Raw genomic sequence first — 23,055 nt, forward strand, 5'->3', positions numbered from 1 at the left:
GCATTTGCTTCTCCTTTTTGCTAATCTTTTCATTGCTTATCATCATTTGGTTTTTTCGATTCCCTCTTTAACATGTTGGGTTCATCTCCTTTAGCAAACTCATGCACCCAATCTGACATTTCTTCACACTAGTCACAGGTCTTCAGGCTAGTTCTTTATACAGTTCTCCCAACTAAAAATCATGTGTGAAAGACACACTATTCTCGTTTCATCTCTGTCTATAGCCTAGATACTTTTTTCAGTAAAGCACTTGAGATATGCTAGTAGAGTTACTCTAGGTTTTTGTTTAACATTCATAAGTTGAGTGGAGTTCTTTGTAAACGATTCACATGAAATGAAAACTATAACTAATCTCTGTGCAAGCTCCCAAAAGTTTCTTATGGATTGAGCTGCAAGACTTTGAAACCATAACCTAGCGTTTCCCATTAAAGTCATCAAAAAATCTTTACACATAATAGCATCTAGAGAGTTCTGAATCCTTATTCGAGCCGCAAATCTACTCACATGATCCTCTAGGTCTAAAGTTGCATTGTAAGTCTCTAATGCGGCAACTTAAAACCTGAAGAAAGAGGACATTCTTCAATTTCTTTCGTAAATGGATTTCTGTCTAGGTATGATAGACTTCCAATGCTAGTCAAACTTTTCTCTTCTTTCGGAGCTTGAAATGGGATGATATCTAACTTTGGAGAATTACTTCATGCAGTTGACATGCTTCATGAGGTTTTGCACTTCGGAGCATCAACTTTGACCTTATATCTTTTCCTTGACTTGTCCTCCAGACTGGACTCTTCATCTAAATTCCCTGGAAGTGGCTCAAATCGTGGTGTCTCTTGCATTATTTACCTTTTACCATTGTTCTTATGTCGCGGCTCCTTTAGTTGCTGCTGATATGGCTACTGCTGTGAATGTTGCTACTACTGCCACACAAATTGTTGGATTAAAAGAAAATGCTATGTAATGAATTAAGCCATATCTTCATGTTGATTCCCATCAACTAATTAAGATGGGTCTCCCATTCTCAATTTTTCTTCATGATGTGTTTGTAGTGTACCTACAGCATCTTGTTCTCTGTTAAGATCCTGTGGAGTACTAGGTGAAGTTGGCATTCTCTACTGTGTTGCACCCTTTAATTCACAGAAAGTATTTTACCTTTCTTCCCTAGTATGGCACCAATTAGAAAAACAAAATTTTGGGCATAGTTGATTGATTGAACTCTCTTTGGAACACTTGGGATAGTAAACCTATAATGGATGGGGTTTTCCACCTCAGAATAAACTCCAATGATTAACTTAGAAAAGTTCAACTATGAAAGTGAATGAAAACAATATGCTCGAAATTAAAAATTACCTCAAGGTCAAGGTCTTATGCTATCATGTCAAGTTGAGACCTACTTAATTTTTTAATAGTGGATGAATGATTTGTCATCCTTTCAAATACTTTGATTTGCATGTAATGACACTTGTCAAGACAGGGGTTATTCTTTGCATGATCTCCATAATGTCTTTTCTATTTTCCTTTTTATTTCTTTTCAGATTGAGTGTCACAGACCTAGATTGATGTTATCCAATATTGTGTTAGATGTTGGAGATCCAGCTAATGTTTTTTCGTTCGAAAGAAATTTTCCTGTCTCAGAAATAGATTTTGGTTTTTGAAATCCAATCCTTGGAACAGTTTGTTCCTCCATTGAAAAAATTGGAGTTAGTTACATTAACCAAAGGCCTAGTCTAAGGGTGATAGATCTAGGATTGTCTCAATAATCTCATGGCTTGAAATGGTTGCTACGCCAGAGTCAGACCCTGGTAATGCTTTTTAGCCTATGAATGCAAAATTTCTTCAACTCTTATTCACAAATTTATCCTAATTTTATCAAGCTCTCTAGATTTGCCTATTTTGCGTTGGGATCACATATTACATTCTTTATTGAACTCATTAGAAACTTATATAGTAATTTTCTCCAATTTTGCTTTATATCTAAACTCTATTGTACTTTAAATTGAAACACATTACTGTGAGGACTCGCAAAATTTACTAATTTAATTTCCTATTTCTAGTTTATTTAATTATTTACTTGGCCATTTACTCCGAATATTATTTTCTAAGCTCTTTAGACCTAATTACATGGGTCTATAACTTAATTATATTTTTAAAGTGACTCGTTCCAAAATTTAATTTTTGAAAACTCGTTAAGTGAGAATAGCGAATGCGCAGTTGGAAGCAATAACCGTTTTGAGAATACTATAAGTTTGGAAAATTGGAGACTTGTACATTAGTCTTAATGTCACGGCCCCACCTCCCCCTGAGGCGAACCAGAGGGTTCGGCGGGCCGCCTGCCCAGCTCTCGCCGGGACTCAGTCGTTCACTACAATCCTCAATTGAATTTCAAGATATATATATCAAATATACATCAAAGGTTCCCAATCTTTACATATCAAAAGCGAAGCGTCCACGCTTCCGCAACGCCACTCTGATCCATGATCACAATTAGTATACAGGAGGAAGTCCAAAACTAGACTATTACACATCCAATCAATTCTAAACGTTCTAAACGTTCAATACAATCCCAATATGAATGATTACACAAAAGGAAATCCAAGTTCAATCCATACATGAGATAATCCATGAATAAACGCTACAAGCCCTTCCTTCGCCTTAAGCCCTGTGGAGGGGAATAAAACATTTTTGGGGTGAGCTAGAAGCTCAGCGAGTAACCAGTAAAATCAGTAATCAAATCGGTTTAACCATAGTTCATTTCAATGATGTTCAATTCAAATCAAATGATAAGTCCAGAAACAATTTCAACATTTACAAAACATTAAATATGGAGTATCAATAATTCAAGAAACATGTACAATGGAAAGCGATAGTAACATTCGTGCAAAGGATACATTCGTTCTCCTGTCCTTCATTTGAAATTTCATTATTTTCCACCAACCTCCACCAACCTACAAAGGTAATACTCGAGTATACCAAACGTTCACCCAGGTCCCTAATCGCCCGACCGAGTCCGTTTCTGGCTCGAGACGACCGGTAACAAGGGACAATGGCCAGTTCAGCCCAAAAGGCTTACATTCATGCGCAAGTAGCATTTAATCATTAATCATTGAAAATTCCATATTTATTTAGGTCGAGTGCGATAAAGTACACACTCGCCTAGAAAACTCGTTTTAACAATCATTGAAAGCAAAATCAATAATAACAAGACATTGATGTGCAAGCACGCATGATATGTAAGAAAACAGTTCCAACATTAAATTTGGAAACAGTTCAAAAGTAAATAATGCAATAAACGGTTCATAAATACTTTTAGAAATAGTTTGAGGTCACTCACTTCCATGGCTCAGAAATCATCCAGCATATAACCTTGCCTTGCTCAAATCCAAGTCTTAGATCACAAACTCAATGCAAACAAATCCCTTCAAAGTTCGGACAGCACTTCCCCTGAATTTCTTTACTTTTCCAGCCATCAAGGCTTCATTATTTCCTCAAATCAGTCCCAAAGGTACACACACAACAACAAGTTCATCCAATAGCCATTCAGCAAGCTCCAAGTAGTACTAGTACAAGTCCAGCTAGGGAAAAGTCCGGAAATGAAAGTTTAGCTCAAACCAGAAAAACAGTTTTGACGTCATTTTGCGGTAATGGTATCAAAGGCGTTACGATTGTCGGATGAAGGTGCAAGACCCACCGTTTCGAAGCTAAAAGACAGGGCTACAACAATGTAGAAGGCCACTCAGTCCAAATCCTAGCACAACTAGGTCAAATATGCAAAATACCAAACCAGAACCTTAATTGCAGGTTTACAAATTACACTATGCTGTAATTAGTCCAACTCAGTCTATACAGGTCCGAATGCAGAAATTCCAAAGGAATATGATAGCTAGGACATCAAGCTACATTTCATCAGAAGACCTAAACCAGCAAATCCAAAGCAATTCCAGTCAAAACAGCCGATTACAGGCGCAGTTCGGCCATCCTGATGAACCCAGAACAGCAATAGTAAATTCGACATTTCTCACTCTACACTACTCAAAATGACCTGAAATTTTACAGGCACCTTTAAAAAATCAATACCTACAACTTTCATGTTTTGAGCAAAGGCCAATTCGGCCTCTAACCATATGATACAAAACCGGACAGAATTGGGGTTATGAAACCCTAACTTTCTCAAATTCCTTCCAAACCCAAAATTGGTTGCAATTACCAATCATTTACACCTACTAGAGTCATTACCCCTCATTACCAACCATCATAAATAACCACAACATCATGATCACATTAAACCAGAAAATTCATCAATAAATTGAAAACTTCACCAATTCATCTCAAACCAAGAAATAAACCACAAATTCCAGCACTTTAGCTACCACTAAGCACAACTCAAGCTTCATTAAGTGTAGGAGGAAGTTCATACACCACTCACCTAGTAAACAAGAGAGGGAGAGTTGTAGGACACCTTAGCTTCCTTGAACACATCCACAAATTCACTTACTAGCACCAAATGGAAGGATTGTATGGAGTAGAAACAAATTTCAGCACTTGGGTTGGATGATTTGCACTAGATGTTAGCTAAAATGGTGAAGAGCTCTCTTCCTTTCTTCCTTAAGGTTGGTCGGCCAAAGTAGAGAAAAAAATGGTGATTTTTGTGGTAAATTTGAGATATTTAAACAACAATTGGTAAGAAAGGTCAAAAGTCAAATAAGTGACAACCTCTCTTAAAGTGACACATGTCACTTCAATAAATGCATTTCTATCCTTTTGTTTCCTCTCACATCAATCACTTCACCTCCTCTACTTATCACTTAACACCCGATAAATTTCACTCAGTATCCGGAACTTAACCTTATTGGCCGAATTTTTCCGAACTTTTCGCACTAGTGGGGCCCACGTCCATAATATATCCTTAATTTCTCAAAAACTAACCGATACTAGAAAATCATTTTAAAACTATTTTTGCTCATAAACTTTATTTGGGGAATTTTTCTAATAAAGAAAATGTAGAAAAGGCGGGCGTTTAAAAAAAAATAAACCCTAGAAAATTAGAAAATTTCCGGGTTCTCAAACTCATTTTTTTTCGGGGCGTCACACTTAAAATAGGTAATTTTATACTTAAGTATTCGAGTATTAATTAGTGAAGCTATCGTTATAAGAATTTCTTGGAGGTTTTGCTTTATCGCGCAAAAATCGGAAGTACGCATTTTTACACGCGCGATTTAATTGAGGGACTTTAGACCCTTATTTTGGAATAATTAAGATTGAATAATATTAATATGAATATAAGTGCATTATAGGTTTAGTGCACTAGTGAAATAAACTCGAGAGGAATTGAGCACAAAACGCGCGCATGCGCGCGTGAAGGAGAGTTGACGTTTGGGTGAACTTGGCCCACACATTAAAGCTTCTCTTGGAAGCTTCCTTTGATCAAACACTCCCTCACTTTTCTCTCTCATTTGGCCGGCCATCAAGAGGAGGAAAATACCAAGGAGCTCTTCAATTTTTCTTCTCCATTTCTTCACAAAATCATCACCCATTTCACCTCAAATTGTAACCATACCTAGCTAAACACTTGGTGACCATCTTAAGCTACAAAAGGGGGCTGTCTTCCACGGTTTTCTTGGGCTAAGGAGGGTCAAAAATTTCTATTTTGCTCATCAAGAGATGTAATGGACGATCAACCTTGAAAATCTTGATTTATGGAAGTAGTAGTGCACATATAAGCTCATGCATGCATGTAGGTAGCTTGTTTATGTTGGAAAAATTGTTGTGTGGGCTCTATGAACTCCCACTTGGATTGGATGGACTGATTTGATTAATGATGATGCTATTAATGTTGGTTTAGTGCTTCAATTAGTGGAATAATGTTGGGTTGTTGGTAGAAATTCAAAGAAGGTGCAATGAACAAAAGTGACCATTTTACCCCTGCCATGTTCGTGCACTTTGGTGCCAAATTTTGAGGTTCTAATGACTTGTTCATGATGTATACTTGTTATATGAATGGTGTAGAAAGTTTCATTGAAACATAACATGATTTGGTTGGTCAATTGTAGTGATTTCAAAGGTTTAGCAAAACTGGAAAATTTTCCCGGATTGCCCAGGCAGTCCTTTTCTTTCGGCCATAACCTTTTACTCCGATGTCAAAATCGATTGCCATTTGTGGCACTGGAAACTAGTCATTTCCAGCTTTCCAACGGTATAAAATTCACATCCTGATTCCACATGAGTAATCCGTACCAACCGTTTGAACTTGGCTGCCCTGTTTCGTTAGTTCCCTGGAAGGCAGAACATGAACTACAACTTGACGCTCCAATGTGGACTAGTTGTGGATAGATTTTGAAAATTATTTCTTCTGAGAAATTGTAGCTTTATGAATGTGTTTTCTAACGCCACCAACCACGTCCAATTATGAGTTGAATTGAGTGATTTGTGGCCATATTTCGAAACTGACTTCTTGAAGGAAAACCCTCCTTTTGGGCAGAATTGTTACTAAACTTGATTGAGACTTGTTAATTCGAGATTCTTGGTGTTAATCACATACCAAACCAATATTGGAATGTTTATTAGACCTTGTCTACACCAATGAACCATGTTGAGGGAATTTCCTTGGCCAAATGCTTGAAAATGGAAAAACGGAAGTCCAAGGCAGATTTGCCTTGGAACTTTTTGGGATTTTAGTGGTTTCGTTAACCAATTTCTCATACATATTTTTCTATGAATTTTGGCAGAGGAGTAGCCCTTATATGGTAGGATATTCATACCAAATTTAGTGCCGTTCCAAGTAGGTTTCGATACCTAACCAAAGTCCCAAAGTTTGAAGTTTAAATCTGGAATTCTGCTTAACAGTTTTGGTTTTTCACCAACTTTGAGCTATCATATCTTGGTGCTCAACACTCCGACTCTTGTTCTGTTTGTTTTATCTTAAACTTGGATTGCAACTCTAATAGAGTTCCAAATTTCAGAGATTAGTTCAAATCAAGTGAATTTTGCCGAATTTTCAAATTTGGCCAAAAACCGACCTAAACATGTCTCAAGTGCCCCAAAACAGCAACTTTGAGCTAAATTTTGAATACTTTTCGTTTGGAATCATGGAAAAGTGTATTCAAGGAACTTTTAGTACTTTGGAAGGAGTTTCCAACGGTACCAAGTTTTCCAATTTTGAACTTGTAACGAGTGAGATACGATTTTTCAAAGATCTCATATCAAAACTGAAATTTCCAAAACTTAAGGGAAATAGAGTTGTTCGAATTCTCCTTTTCCCTCGATATCACTTAAACATTTTACCCTTGATTTCGAAGGTGAAAACTCGATTTCTCTTGTACTTTTGAAACCCCACTTTTGGGCCTCAATTTATGAATAAATTAGGCTCACTTCCGAGAAATGTTCTCGAATTGTACAAGCGTACACTCATGCGTGATAATTGGGGTTTATAAATGATAATTCACTATTAATTTGCTCAGACTCGCACGAGAACCTTCAAGAGGATCCTACGGTGGGTACCTGAATTTCAAGTGACATTTCTTCCTTGTTTACTTGGTGAGTGTCAAGTGTATGATTACTTGAACTCCTGTGAACTTGATACATGCTTACCTGTAACCAATGATCAAAGATTTTGAAAATGGAGTCGAGTGTGTACTTTATCACACTCGTTCTCATTTGAAACAAATAATTCATGATTAACTTGTTTGACATGAAATGAATGACCTGCTTGACATGACATGAATGCGTGAATATATCAAATGCTTGCTTGACCTGAAATAGTATGCTATGGCTGCATACGTCGTTGGAGTGAATCTTCTCGACACATACATGTACATGGGGAACGCCCAAACTCATAAACCGACCTTGGGACTCGAGCCGACATGGGCTTGGTCGGGAACCTCGGTGAGCCATGAGAATCACATGATAAGCTTGATCTATTGAAGAGGTCTTGCTTGGCATACTCGTGGAGTATCGCCTTCTAAATGTTGTGCGGACCCGGAGTGGTATGTACGGTGGACGGACATAAGAAGTAAGTGGAGATCTACGGAATGGAAATACCGACCCGGTTGACGGAGAGTCATCGCGGGAAGGTATACGAATGACCCTGGCAAAGCAAGTGGAACTTAGCTCCTGAGAGCTACCATATCCTTGAATTGTTTATGTTTACATTTTATTGGAATTGTCAATTACTTGTACTTTATCTATTGACCTGTTATTTGGGATTGTTACTTGGACTATGTGCTTGCATGTGTGTTCTTGGCCTCACGAGCATTTTGCTCACCCTGTAGATTTGTTTTCCTTAACAGGATTGGACATGGAATGAACTTGGAGAAACCCCTTTCGATATACTTTTGGCTTAGGGTTTCTAATGTAATTTGGGTTAGACCTCTTACTGGTTGTACTTTTGGAAATCTAATGTATGATTTGGATATTTGATGTATCTGGATGTTGTATATTTTGGGCATTGAAGTATTTTTTGGATATTCGAGGTAAGGCTCGGATAATCGTTATAAATTGTTAAGTTTGAAAGCTTCCGCATTATTTGACTTGTTTTATCCAGTTGTGATGTCTAGTATTGCATTAAGCTTGAATGAAAATTGCTTTAGTCCTGGCGAGAGTTGGACAGACGTCCCGCGGATACCCTTTGGTCCGCCTCAGGGAGAAGTGGGGTGTCACAGTTGGTATCAGAGCCCTAGGTTAGAGATCTATATGTGAGACATGCTAGATACTCTATCCTTAAGATCTGGGACTGAATGACTTGGTCATACTTTAAGGGATACTTGGGGCAAGCTAGCAACTAAGTTAGGCATACCCTAAAGGGACATCCGAGCTGGCTAGTGATTAAATTCTAACCCGAAAAGTGTAATTATTTTGCAGGGATGGAAAATGAAAATGGAGCCCCAGCAGCTAATGTGAATGGCCATGCTAATGGTCACGTAGAGCCTCCTAGGCCTATCTACTACCGAGCTTTAGGTGGGGGAGCTCGTGTATGCTATTCACCTGCTAATAGGTACTCCCAATGTTCGTGTAGGTTGACCTTTGCCTACCCGAACCACCTCGTACTTGCTTTGGACAACGAGCGTCGTCAGTTGGTGGACCTTAACCGGGATTTAAAGGCAGAGGTGGATGAGTTTCGACAGATGGTAGGTGCTCAAGGTGAGAGGATTGCTGAGCTCGAGGAGGTATTAGAGGGCGAGGTGGCTACATCTGCCGTTGTTCGTGAGGAGCTCCAGAGTATTAGGGCTAGACTTACTTGCTTGAGGGAGGAGGTCCGTGATCAGGCTTCCAGGATCTTGACTAATGCTATTAGGCTAGTGGATGAGGCGATAGATGTAGTCCAGAGCTCTGATGAGGAGGAGGAGGATCCGGAGGAGGATCCTGAGGAGGAGATTCCGTCCGGTAGTCCTACTGTGGACTAGGCCCTAGTGATTGACTACTTGACCTTTTGACCTTTTGACTAGTACAGTTAGGATTAGTTGGGGTGATGCGAGTGCTGACGCCATTGTATTTTGCATGACTGTGTGGCCTACTTTTGAGCCACTTGTTTTACTTTAGTTTTATGTGACTAAAAGTACTCTCATGGCACTTGTGTGCTATATTTTGTGATTTTCCCCATGACTTGCTAATTGTATGAACTTGACATGTTAATGAATGTAAATTATTGTTATCTCCAATGTTTTCTTGATTGGCTCCTGTTTCAAGTATTTTTCCGCTTAATTGATTTATTTCTTGCACTAGGCACACCTAAGATAATGGAAGGACGAAGGAGTGGTCGAGACCGTGGGCGTGGGACTAGAAAGGCCCAACCTCATGGGGATGACCAGGGATCGGCAATTGGACCGACCCAGGGACAGAAAAATATTGAGGGTAATCAAGTGGCTACTGCCATCAATAGAATGACTGATATTCTAGAACGTTTAGTGGAAAGACAAGGTCCTGGACCACTTAACCAACCTAGGGGACAGGATAGAGGAGAGGATAGAGCCCTAGAGAGGTTCTTAAAGTTCAACCCGTCTAAGTTTGTTAGTGAACCCGACCCGGAAATAGCGGAGAATTGGTTAGAAAGGATGACCAACATATTTGCCGCTCTAGACTACACAGAGGATAGGCGAGTGAATTTTGCTACTTTCCAATTTGAGGGAGTGGCTCGTGCTTGGTGGGATGTGATAAGGGGAAAGTGAGAGAGAGCTCAAACCCCTTGGACTTGGGAGAATTTCACGAGAGAATTTAATGAAATGTTTCTTCCGCCCTTAATCTAAGAAAAGAGGGAGGATGAATTCATCAAGTTGAAATAGGGAACCCTTAGTGTAGTGGAATATGAGGGGAAGTTTACTAAGCTTTCTAAATATGCTCCTGAATTGGTAGTCAATGAACGAAGAAGGATTAGATGGTTTGTACAGGGGCTTAATGTGGAAATCCAGGAGGGTTTGGCCGCAGCCCAAATCTCTACATTTACTGAGACTCTAGAGAAGGCACAGAGGGTTGAGAGTGCAAGATTACAAGTAAGGGACTTTTACAATAGAAAAAGAAATTTTTCTAGCCATACTTCTGGGCAGACTAGTAAGAATGCGTAACCTCCCAAAATGGGAAGAGGAATGGAAGGAACAAGAACTGCTGGAGCTTCTAGGGGAGCTTTATCTAGAGGAGATCGTAGTGGGCCGACTCAAGTTAGGGGAGTGCCTTCTACTGGTTCAGCGGTAACCCCTCAAGTTACTTGTAGGTATTATGGTAAACCCAACCACTCTGAGAATGACTGTTGGAGGAAGTCTGGGAAGTGTTTGGCTTGTGGTAGCACGGAGCACCAACTCGTGAACTGTCCAAGTAAAACGAAGATGGGAGGTAACACTCAGAGGCCAGAAAAGTCAACCTCTAAGTAGACCAGTGCCGGAGGAAGTCGACCGAAAGTAGCGGCTAGAGTTTATGCACTGGACTATCAACAGGTTCCTAAGGCTACCGAGATGGTTGAAGGTATAATTCCAATTTTTCACCGTTTAGCTAGGGTTTTAATTGATCCGGGTGCAACACATTCTTTTGTAAACCCTAATTTCATGAGTGGAATAAGCTTGAAACTAATTAAGTTACCGTATGACTTGGAAGTTAAAATGCCTACTGGAGATCAGAGTCTAATTGCTAACCTGGTGTATAGAGATTGTGAAATTTGGATTGGGGAACGAAAATTATTGGCCGATTTGATAGGCTTAGCGATTAAGGGATATGATGTGATCTTAGGAATGGATTGGTTAGTCCGTTACAATGCCCAGATGAATTGTAAGACAAAGATTGTGGAATTGTACATTCCGGGAGAGGCAACCCTGAAACTGGATGTAAGTGGTAGCTAGCCTCGTCTGCACTTATCTCAAGGATCCGAGCTAGGAAATTGTTAGGTAAAGGAGCTCAGGGATATTTGGCCTTTTTAATCAACACATCTAGTGATAAAATGAGTTTGTAAGACATGCCTGTAGTGAAAGATTATCCGGATGTTTTTCTTGAAGAGTTAGAGTCTTTACCCCCGGAACGGGATATAACTTTTAAGATTGATGTGACCCCGAGAGTAGCATCTATCTCTAAGACGCCATATCGGATGGCACCAGCCGAATTGAAGGTATTGAAATTGCAATTACAAGACTTGTTGGAACGGGACTTTATAAAAGAAAGTGATTCACCATGGGGAGCCCCGATTTTGTTTGTTAAGAAGAAGGATGGGAGCTTGAGACTATGTATAGACTATAGAGGCTTGAATGATGTCACTATTAAGAATAAGTACCCCTTGCCTCACATTGATGAATTGTTTGACCAATTGCAAGGGGCGGTAGTATTCTCGAAACTGGATTTAAGGCAGGGTTATTATCAATTGAGGATTTTGGAGAAAAATATACCCAAGACTGCCTTTAACTCGAGATATGGGCACTTTGAATTTGCCGTGATGCCATTTGGGTTGACCAATGCACCTGCAGCCTTCATGGATTTAATGCATAGGGTTTTTAAATCTTATCTAGACCAATTTGTGGTGGTGTTTATTGATGACATTTTAATGTACTCTAAGAATGTGAAAGATCACGAGAAGCACTTGAGAATTGTTTTACAGACTCTGAGGGAACACCAATTATATGCTAAGTTTAGCAAGTGTAAGTTTTGGTTAAAAGAAGTGACTTTCTTGGGACATAATTTCTAAGGATGGAATTAAAGTGGATCCAGCTAAAGTTGAAGCTGTTTCAAAGTGGAAAGGACCGGAAAACCCTACTGAGGTTCGAAGTTTCTAGGACTAGCAGGGTATTACCGGAGATTTATTCAGAAATTTTCTAGAATTGCTGGACCCATAGTTTCAAAGTGGAAACGACCGGAAAACCCTACTGAGGTTCGAAGTTTCTAGGACTAGCAGGGTATTACCGGAGATTTATTCAGAATTTTTCTAGAATTGCTGGACCCATGACTGAGCTAACCAAGAAGAGTGGAAGGTTTATATGGAGTCCTAAGTGTGAAGAGAGTTTCCAAGAATTGAAGAAACGTCTGACAAGAGCACCGGTATTAGCTCTACCAAATGAAAAGGATAGTTTTGTGGTTTATACAGATGCATCAAAGGAAGGATTGGGATGCGTTTTAATGCAAAATGACAAAGTAATAGCGTATGCCTCTAGGAAATTGAAATCGCATGAGAAAAATTACCCGACTCATGACTTGGAATTAGCAGCGGTGGTATTTGCTTTAAAGAAATGGAGACATTACCTGATGGAGTGACATTTGAGGTTTTCACTGATCACAAAAGCCTTAAGTATCTGTTTTCTCAAAAGGAGCTAAACTTGAGGCAACGTAGATGGATGGAATTTTTGGAGGACTATGATTGTACGATTAAGTACCTTCCAGGGAAGGCCAACGTAGTGGCCGATGCTTTGAGTCGTCAAGTGCGAGTGGCAGGATTGATGATTAAGGAATTACACCTGTTAGAGAAAATTAGTTATTGGAATCCTCGATTGGAGTCGAGGAAAATAATTCTTGGAAATATTGAAGTAAATTCCACTCTGTTGGAACGTATTAAGGAATCTCAGGAAAAGGACGCCGAAGTGCAAAAATGGTCGGAAAAAGTTGAAAAAGGAGAAAAGTCAAATTTTAACTTGGGATCAAACGGTATTTTGAAACTTCGGAATCGAATAGTGGTACCAAACAATGAGGAGCTTAAGAAGGAGATTTTGGAAGAGGCACATTGATTGAAATTTACGGTACACCCTGGAGGGAATAAAATGTTAAGACTTGAAGAGTCTATATTGGTGGAAGAGTATGAAGAAGGAAATTGCCCAATTTGTCCAGACCTGTTTGGTTTGTCAACAGGTTAAAGTTGAACATCAGAAACCATCAGGACTTTTGCAACCTTTAGAAATACCTGAGTGGAAATGGGAAAATATCAATATGGATTTTGTATCCGGATTACCAAGGACACAAAGAGGCCATGATGCTATTTGGGTAATAGTGGATAGATTGACCAAATCGGTTCAATTCCTACCGATTAATATGAAATATCCATTAGAGAAGTTGGCTAAGTTATACTTGGACGAGATCATCAGGTTACATGGAATCTTTGTCAGTATCGTGTCCGATAGAGATCCAAGATTTGTTTCGAGGTTCTGGCAAAAGATGCAAGAAGTGTTAGGGACTAAATTGAACTTTAGTACCACTTATCATCCTCAGACCGATGGACAATCTGAAAGGACGATCCAAACCCTTGAGGACATGTTGAGGACTTGTGTTCTAGATTTTGGGAAAGGTTGGAGTAAGTTTTTAATCTTGGTGGAATTTGCTTATAATAATAGCTTCCACTCCTCTATTCAAATGGCTCCGTATGAAGCGCTTTATGGTCGAAAATGTAGATCTCCGATTTGTTAGGATGAAATAGGTGAACGGAAAATCTTAGACCCGACTACAGTATCCTGGATTGAGGAAGCTAATGAGAAAGTAAAGTTGGTACGCCAGAGAATTCAAGCTGCACAGAGTCGTCAAAAGAGTTATGCAGATAATCGGAGAAAGGATCTAGAGTTTGCAGTTGGAGATCTCGTATTTCTTAAGATTACTCCTCTGAAAGCAAGTTTAATGTCTGGGAAGGGAAAGAAACTACAACCGAGGTTTGTAGGGGCTTACAAGATTATTCAACGCGTGGGAAAGGTAGCGTATAAGTTGGAATTGCAACCGAGTCTATCTCGGATTCATAATGTATTCCACGTGTCCATGCTTAAGAAATACCATCCAAACCCTTCTCACATTCTGCAACCAGAAAGCATTGAAATCGATGAGACATTGACCTATGAGGAGAAACCGGTTAAGCTTCTGGATAAGAAGGTAAAGGAATTGAGAAATAAGCAGATACTCCTGGTAAAAGTTCTTTGGAGAAATCATGGAGTAGAGGAAGCAACCTGGGAAGTTGAAAAAGCAATTTGAGAAAAGTATCCAGACTTGTTCGTGAATCAAGGTAAATTTCGAGGACGAAATTCTCTTAAGAGGGGGAGGATGTGAGGACTCGCAAAATTTACTTATTTAATTTCCTATTTCTCACTTATTTAATTATTTACTTGGCCATTTACTCCGAATATTATTTTCTAAGCTCTTTAGATCTAATTACATGGGTCTATAATTTAATTATATTTTTAAAGTGACTCGTTTCAAAATTTAATTTTTGAAACCTCGTTAAGTGAGAATAGTGAATGCTCGGTTGGAAGCAATAACCGTTTTGAGAATACTATAAATTTGGAAAACTGGAGACTTGTACATGAGTCTTAAAATAGGTAATTTTATACTTAAGTATTCGAGGATTAATTAGTGAAGCTATCGTTATAAGAATTTCTTGGAAATTTTGCTTTATTGCGCAAAAATCAGAAGTACGCGTTTTTACACGCGCGATTTAATTAAGGGACTTTAGACCCTTATTTTGGGACAATTAAGATTGAATAATATTAATATGAACATAAGTGTATTAGAGGTTTAGTGCACTAGTGAAATAAACTCGAGACGAATCGAGCACAAAACGTGTGTGCGCGCGCGCGAATGAGAGTTGACTGTTGGGTGAACTTGGGCTACACATTAAAGCTTCTCTTGGAAGCTTCCTTTGATCAAACACTCCCTCACTTTTCTCTCTCATTTGGCCGGCCATCAAAAGGAGGAAAACACCAAGGAGCTCTTCAATTTTTCTACTCCATTTCTTCACAAAATCATCACCCATTTCACCTCAAATTGTAACCATACCTAGCTAAACACTTGGTGACCATCTTAAGCTACAAAAGGGGGCTGCTTTCCACGGTTTTCTTGGGCTAAGGAGGGCCGAAAATTTCTGTTTTGCTCATCAAGAGAGGTAATGGACGATCAACCTTGAAAATCTTGATTTATGGAAGTAGTAGTGCACATATAAGTTCATGCATGCATGTGGGTAGCTTGTTTATGTTGGAAAAATTGTTGTGTGGGCTCTATAAACTCCCACTTGGATTGGATGGATTGATTTGATGAATGATGATGCTATTAATGTTGGTTTAGTGCTTATATTAGTGGAATAATGTTGGGTTGTTGGTAGAAATTCAAGGAAGGTGCAATGAACAAAAGTGACCATTTTACCCCTGCCATGTTCGTGCACTTTGGTGCAAAATTTTGAGGTTCTAATGACATGTTAAATGAATGGTGTAGAAAGTTTCATTGAAAAATAACATCATTTGGTTGGTCAATTGTAGTGATTTCAAAGGTTTAGCAAAACTGGAAAATTTTCCCGGATTGCCCAGGCAGTCCTTTTCTTTCGGCCATAAATTTTTACTCCGATGTCAAAATCGAGTGCCATTTGTGGCACTGGAAACTAGACATTTCCAGCTTTCCAACGGTATAAAATGTACATCCTGATTCCGCATGAGTAATCCGTACCAACCATTTGAACTTGGCTACCCTGTTTCGTTAGTTCCCTAGAAGGTAGAATATGAACTACAACTTGAGGCTCCAATGTGGACTAGTTGTGGACAGATTTTGAAAATGGTTTCTTCTGAGAAATTGTAGCTTTATGAATTTATTTTCTAACGCCACCAATCACGTCCAATTCTGAGTTGAATTGAGTGATTTGTGGCCATATTTTGAAACTGACTTCTTGAAGGAAAACCCTCCTTTTGGGCAGAATTGTTACTAAACTTGATTGAGACTTGTTAATTCGAGATTCTTGGTGTTAATCACCTACCAAACCTATATTGGAATGTTTATTAGACCTTGTCTACACCAATGAACCATGTTGAGGGAATTTCCTTGGCCAAATGCTTGAAAACGGAAAAACGGAAGTCCAAGGCAGATTTGCCTTGGAACTTCTTGGGATTTTAATGGTTTCGTTAACCGATTTCTTGCACATATTTTTCTATGAATTTTGGCAGAGGAGTAGCCCTTATATGGTAGGATATTCATACCAAATTTGGTGCCGTTCCGAGTCGATTTCGATACCTAACCAAAGTCCCAAAGTTTGAAGTTTAAATCTGGAATTCTGCTTAACAGTTTCGGTTTTTCACCAGCTTTGAGCTATCATATCTTGGTGCTCAACACTCCGACTCTTGTTCCGTTTGTTTTGTCTTAAACTTGGATTGCAACTCTAATAAATTTCAGAGGTTAGTTCAAATCAAGTGAATTTTACCGAATTTTCAAATTTGGCCAAAAACCAACCTAAACCTGTCTCAAGTGCCCCAAAACATCAACTTTGAGCTAAATTTTGAATACTTTCCATTTGGAATCATGGAAAACTGAATTCAAGGAACTTTTAGTACTTTGGAAGTAGTTTCCAACGGTACCAAGTTTTCCAATTTTGGACTTGTAACGAGTGAGATACGATTTTTCAAAGATCTCATATCAAAACTGAAATTTCCAAAACTTAAGGGAAATAGAGTTGTTCGAATTCTCCTTTTCCCTCGATATCACTTGAACGTTTTACCCTTGATTTCGAAGGCGAAAACTCGATTTCTCTTGTACTTTTGAAACCCCACTTTGGGTCTCAATTTATGAATAAATTAGGCTCACTTCCGAGAAATGTTCTCGAATTGTACAAGCGTACACTCATGCGTGATAATTGGGGTTTATAAATGATAATTCACTATTAATTTGCTCAGACTCGCACGAGAACTTTCAAGAGGATCCTACGGTGGGCACCTGAATTTCAAGTGACATTTCTTCCTTGTTTACTTGGTGAGTGTCAAGTGTATGATTACTTGAACTCCTGTGAACTTGATACATGCTTACCTGTAACCAATGATCAAAGATTTTGAAAACGGAGTCGAGTGTGTACTTTATCGCACTCGTTCTCATTTGAAACAAATAATTCATGATTAACTTGTTTGACATGAAATGAATGACCTGCTTGACATGACATGAATGCTTGAATATATCAAATGCTTGCTTGACCTGAAATAGTATGCTATGGCTGCATACGTCGCTGGAGTGTTTCTCCTCGACACATACATGTACATGGGGGACGCCTAAACTCATAGACCGACCTTGGGACTCGAGCCGGCATGGGCTTGGTCGGGAATCTCGGTGAACCATGAGAATCACATGATAAGCTTGACCTATTGAAGAGGTCTCGCTTGGCATACTCGTGGAGTATCGCCTTCTTGTAGACACCAAATTTTTAAGGTATTTTGTTTACTATTATTTTTATTTTTTGATTAATTTCATTTACTTTTAGTCTTTTATTTTTAAGTCATTTTAAGTCGTTTAATTAAACTTTAATCATTTTACCATTTAATTGTTATTTTGTTTGTTTCGATTCTAGGTTTTTGAAAAAGAAAAGAAAAAAAGAAAAAGGAAAAAAAGAAAAATCAATCGAAGGGACAAAAATAAGACACATAAGCATACTTTGGGGTTTGAAATCTTAGCCTTTCATATTAGGTTTAGTTTTGGGGTGCCCAAAAAGATGAAAGGGCCGCAAGCTAAAAGGGTGTGCCAATTAGAGAGGGGAGCTACGAAAAGGCTAAACAAAAAATAGAGAGGGAGGCTGCGGAGAATGAGAAGAAAACAGAGCAAAACAGAGGAAGTGAAAAGGGGGCTAAGAGTAAGAAATAGCCAAGGGGGTGGCGGACCGAGAGGAAGGAGAGAAACGAAAAAAAAACAAAGGGAAGAATTCAATTGGAAAAGAGAGAGGAGAGGATTCGGCTGAGTGAGAGAACCAAAGAAAGAAAAGGAGGGAGATAGACAGAAACGAGAGAGCTCTCGGCTGAAAAAAGAAGGAAAAGAAACAGAGCAAGGCTACGGGAAAGAGTAACAAAAAAAATAGAGGGGGATTGGCGGCTGGTGTGGTGGAGAAAGAATTGAAGCAAAAGAAACCGAAAGGGAAACCTGGGAAACTTGGGGAGGTTTTCGGAGGACAGAACAGAGAGAGAGCCGAACAAAAAATCTGAGCGACGGAAGAACAGGAAAAAGAAAGGAAACCAGAGGGGAGAGGAAAGAGACTTTGGCGGGGAAAAGAAAAATGAAGAAAAACAGAGGGCGGTGGACGGAGGAGCTAAGAGAGATTGGGAGTGGCGGCTAAAAAACAAAGCAACAAAGAAAGGCTGAAAAAGAAGCTTCGGGCAGTTGAAGGCTTGGGCGAGGGAAAAAGGAACAGAGGACAACCGAGAGCTAGAAGGAGAAGAGCAGAGGAGCGGTTGGAAAAGACTGGAGCTGGCCGGAATCTACTGCCATCACCGACGAGCCTCCACCGAGAGGGTAAGGTAAACTATCCCTTTCCTTCAAATTTCATGCTCAGATTCTTAAAGCTCAAAGCAGATTTGTTTACCACAATTTTTCAGTGATTATCCGCAATTTTGGACATGCCTGTTTTATGTATTGAGTGGGTTGAATTTCTTTGGGTTTCTGATGAATTTTTGGGGCTAATTAACCTCTAATTGAACAAAGAATTCGGTGAAACTCCTTATGCCCAGTTGCTGTTCGACAAAATGCCTAAAACAAAGTTTTGAACCAATTTCATGCGTTTTTCTACATACGTGCGAGAGGGATTCTAGCCAGCGTGCGTTTGTTAGTTGGGTTATGATTGTTTCATCATGTCAGATTCCAGTTCTCCGAATGTATCAAGAAAGCCGCTGTTCTGTTTTCATTTCGCTCACTTGCTGGTTCAATAAGTGTGTTTCTTTCTTTTGCTGTTATTTCTTTTCTCTTTGGCAGTCATCAATTCAGTTTTTTGCCTTAATCTTGCAATAAATGTTGTCGGTGCAACTTCCTAATGTGCAAAAGTTGATAGCATGCTACATCGGAAAGACTGCATTTCTGCAGATTTGTTGCATGAGGGAGACTGTCATGTTTGTTTGTGTAGTGGTCAAGATCATTGGATTAGTTTTGCCACGGGTTGTTGTTCATTTGCTTGCTGCTATTCGTTTGAAGCCTGTGTGCTGGATGCGAATAGAATCACATTCAAATGCCATTGTGTATGAATTTGCACTAACATGATCCAAAACTTTTGTGGTATATGGATAATCCATAGTCCGTGTGTAGTTGTTTTGTTTTCTTGGTTTGTTTTGTGAAGTTACCTGAAGGGACACAACCATTTTCATTCGGTAGTCTCAAAACGCAGCTTGGCCTGCAAATTTTGCATGCAGAAAATGAAGTTTTGGCTGGATTCTTTTACTACATTTTGCTGTTTTGTCTTTGTTTTCTTGGCTCGGTTTCTATCCGAGGGATTCATCAGAGCTGAACAACCATGTTTGAGTTGAGAATTTGTGGAGTTACGTGAATTTGGGTTGATAAACAATGAGTGTTGGGCAATGTTTTGATGGATTTGGTTTGAAGTCTTTTGCCGAAAGCTTCATAAGTTTGAGGAACTTTGTTACAGAATGTTTCTCACGTCGTTGCATGAAGATTGCATGAAATAACTTTCTAAAATTGCACTTTGGCCCCCCAAGTCTCCCTTTGTTTCACTATGGCCCAAATTTTTGGAAAAATTGAACTAATTTTGTCCTTTTAAGTTTAATTTTCTATTTGAGTATTTTATGTGACTTTGTGGATAGATTAATTCTTGATTTTGGGTCATGATTGTGGCTCAATAATTTTGTTCATTTTATCATGTTGGGTAAGAGTTTTGTTTGGTTGGACTTGGTAATGGACTATGGTATATTTCTTTTGGATTTATAATTTGGTGTGGAGGCTTAAGCCCGTAATTTTGTATGAGTTGGATTGGTGTAAATGATGGGTTAGCCCACTTGTTTTTCCTTGGGCCTCCGATTGGGCCAAGATCACTTGGCCCAAGAAAAGTTAAAGATGGCTTAGTGGCCTTGTCTCCTAAGAGACCAGAAACGAAATTGCAAATCAGCCCTTGTATTTTCCCTTAACTATACTGTGTCCCTGGAAACTTTCCATTTCTTTCAATTGGTTCCCTAACTTAATTGCAAATAGGTCCCCAAATTTTATTTCTCTTTAATTTTGACCAAAGCTTTGTTAATTTTTGCAATCAAGTCCTTTTTTTCTTTTGACTTCTTGCTTATATGATTTAATTGATTCAATTTCACAATTCATTTTTATCTTTTATGAATATTTGTTAATTAAAGTGATGCCTTGACCTTTTCTTTGTATTTTGGAGGGTAAATAAGTGATTTCATTTCATTGGGCCCCAATTCAAGGGAGGTACACCCTAATCCCTTATTTTTACTTTATTTGACCCTACGTGCTCCTACGTGTTATGAGTGAATATGCATGCTTTAATTTGCTTTCCATTTTGATTTAATTGCCTATTTTGCTTTCTTTTCATTTCGCCTTTTTAATTGGCAAGTCATTTGAAAGGCACTTGAATGCCAAGTTTGTAATAGTTAGGTATTTATTTTAATTATTTATTTATTTCCCCTTTAGATTGTAGTAGGGCCTCCCCAAATGTAATAGTTAGGGCTTATTTGTTTTTTATGTGATTTGCATGCTTACGTGCTATGTGTTACCGCTTTCTTAGGGTTTTGCATCTAGATACCATGCTTATGTGTTATGTGCTATATGTGATTTATGTGTTTATTTGCTTTATTCGCCTTTATATAATTTATTTGATTTGTAATGAATGTGTGACGTCACCACACTAGTCCAACGCTAGTTGTGGCCTTTGTCCTGGATTTTCCACTAGTCCAATGCTAGTAGGAATTCATAGATATGGGCTAGTCCAATGCTAGACCCTTAGGGACCTCTTTCTCGCTAGTGCATTTTTTGTATGTTTCACTACATTTCATGCATTTTTCTTAGCTTTTTTTTAGCATTTGGCATGCCCCTCCAACCCTTTCCCCTTCATTTTAGGTTTTTGCATCCTCATGCTAGGTATAGGGTACATTTGCCTGAGAGTCCCCTTTCGATAAGGGAAACGAGCGAGTGTGGCTACAAAATAGCCTTAGCACGCTAGTTCTTCCTTCTAATCAAAGGGAAAATTAAAGTCGTGAAATTAGGAGTCATTCCCGTACCCGACTTGATGCATTCCTCTAGGATCATGCACTCTCATTCTTATCATATCACTTCCTCACTCTTTTATCCACATTTTTGCACAACTTATATTTTTCTCAATCCACATGCCATGTTTGCACATTTTTCTTCTTTTATCATTTATTTTCTACCTCACAAATTGCACCCAATTGCACTTATATGTATCTACTATTATATTTTCATCCACTAGCACACAAACACCTTTATTTTCTCAATTGGCACACATGCACTTTTCTCAATTGGCACACATGCACTTTTCTCACATTTGCACACTTGCACTTTTCTTACATTTGCACACTTGCATTTTTCTTACATTTGCACACTTACACTCATACTTGAGTCTTCATTTGCATTATTCATGACCTCTATGAGGGCTTTCCTTATTGGCCACCACAACTCATGTGGTTGGGACCAAAAGCCTCATAAGAGACATTTTAGATTTAGGATTGCATTTTTCTTTCCTTTTTCATATCTATTAGTCACATCCAACATGCAACGCATATTTTGGGTAGAAGAATTAAGAAAAGTGGGGCTAAATCACGCAACTAGCTCTTGCTAGGGTAAGGGAGTGCCTTAGGCTTTGCCTTTGCCTTCTCCCTTATCAAATGTGACCCCCGATCCCTTTCTTTGGTTACATAGACCTAAAAGTTCTTTAAAAGGGTTTGTTTACTTTTTCGTTCAAAATACTAAAATCATTTTTGGGTGACTTGGTACACCCTAACTCTATACCAAGTGGCAACTCCATTTTCCATTCAAAAACCCTTTTTGAACTTTTTTTGGCCAAATCGTCGCATTTTCAAGTCCCACGGCCTTTTATTTTCATTTTCACACACGTTCACATACATATTCCACACACTACTTTCACACTATCAAAAAGTGGGGCGCGACACTTCTAAATGTCGTGCAAGCCCGGAGTGGTATGTACGGTGGATGGACATGAGAAGTAAGTGGAGATCTACGGAATGGAAATACCGACCTGGTTGACGTAGAGTCATCGCGGGAAGGTATACGAATGACCCTGGCAAAGCAAGTGGAACTTAGCTCCTGAGAGTTGCCATATCCTTGAATTGTTTCTGTTTACATTTTATTGGAATTGTCAATTACTTATGCTTTATCTACTGACCTGTTATTTGGGATTGTTACTTCGACTATGTGCTTGCATGTGTGTTCTTGGTCTCACGAGCGTTTTGCTCACCCTGTAGATTTGTTTTCCTTAATAGGATTGGACATGGAATGAACTTGGAGAAACCCCTTTCGATGTACTTTTGGCTTAGGGTTTCTAATGTAATTTGGGCTAGACCTCTTATTGGTTGTACTTTTGGGAATCTAATGCATGATTTGGATATTTGATGTATTTGGATGTTGTATATTTTGGACATTGAAGTATCTTTTGGATATTCGAGGTAAGGCTTGGATAATCGTTATAAATTGTTAAGTTTGAAAGCTTCCGCATATTTGACTTGTTTTATCTAGTTGTGATGTCTAGTATTGCATTAAGCTTGAATGAAAATTACTTGAGTCTTGGTGAGAGTTGGGCAGGCGTCCCGCGGATACCCTTTGGTTCGCCTCAGGGAGAAGTGGGGTGTCACAATTACCTTATAATCTTTTTTATCCATCCATACTCGTTGGCGGGGAAGGGCAGGTACACTTCAA

General features: G+C 38.9%; 1 long non-coding RNA gene across 1 annotated transcript; it reads left to right on the plus strand.

The window, feature by feature from the left end:
* The first annotated feature begins 17,903 nt into the window (after positions 1–17,903).
* LOC140013029 (uncharacterized) lies at positions 17,904–22,854 on the plus strand. Its single transcript, XR_011820093.1, has 2 exons — positions 17,904–20,574; positions 22,623–22,854. It is a non-coding gene; the product is annotated as an uncharacterized lncRNA (long non-coding RNA).
* The last annotated feature ends 201 nt before the right edge of the window (positions 22,855–23,055 follow it).

This window comes from Coffea arabica, chromosome 8e (genome assembly GCF_036785885.1).
Source record: "Coffea arabica cultivar ET-39 chromosome 8e, Coffea Arabica ET-39 HiFi, whole genome shotgun sequence".
Lineage (NCBI taxonomy): Eukaryota > Viridiplantae > Streptophyta > Magnoliopsida > Gentianales > Rubiaceae > Coffea > Coffea arabica.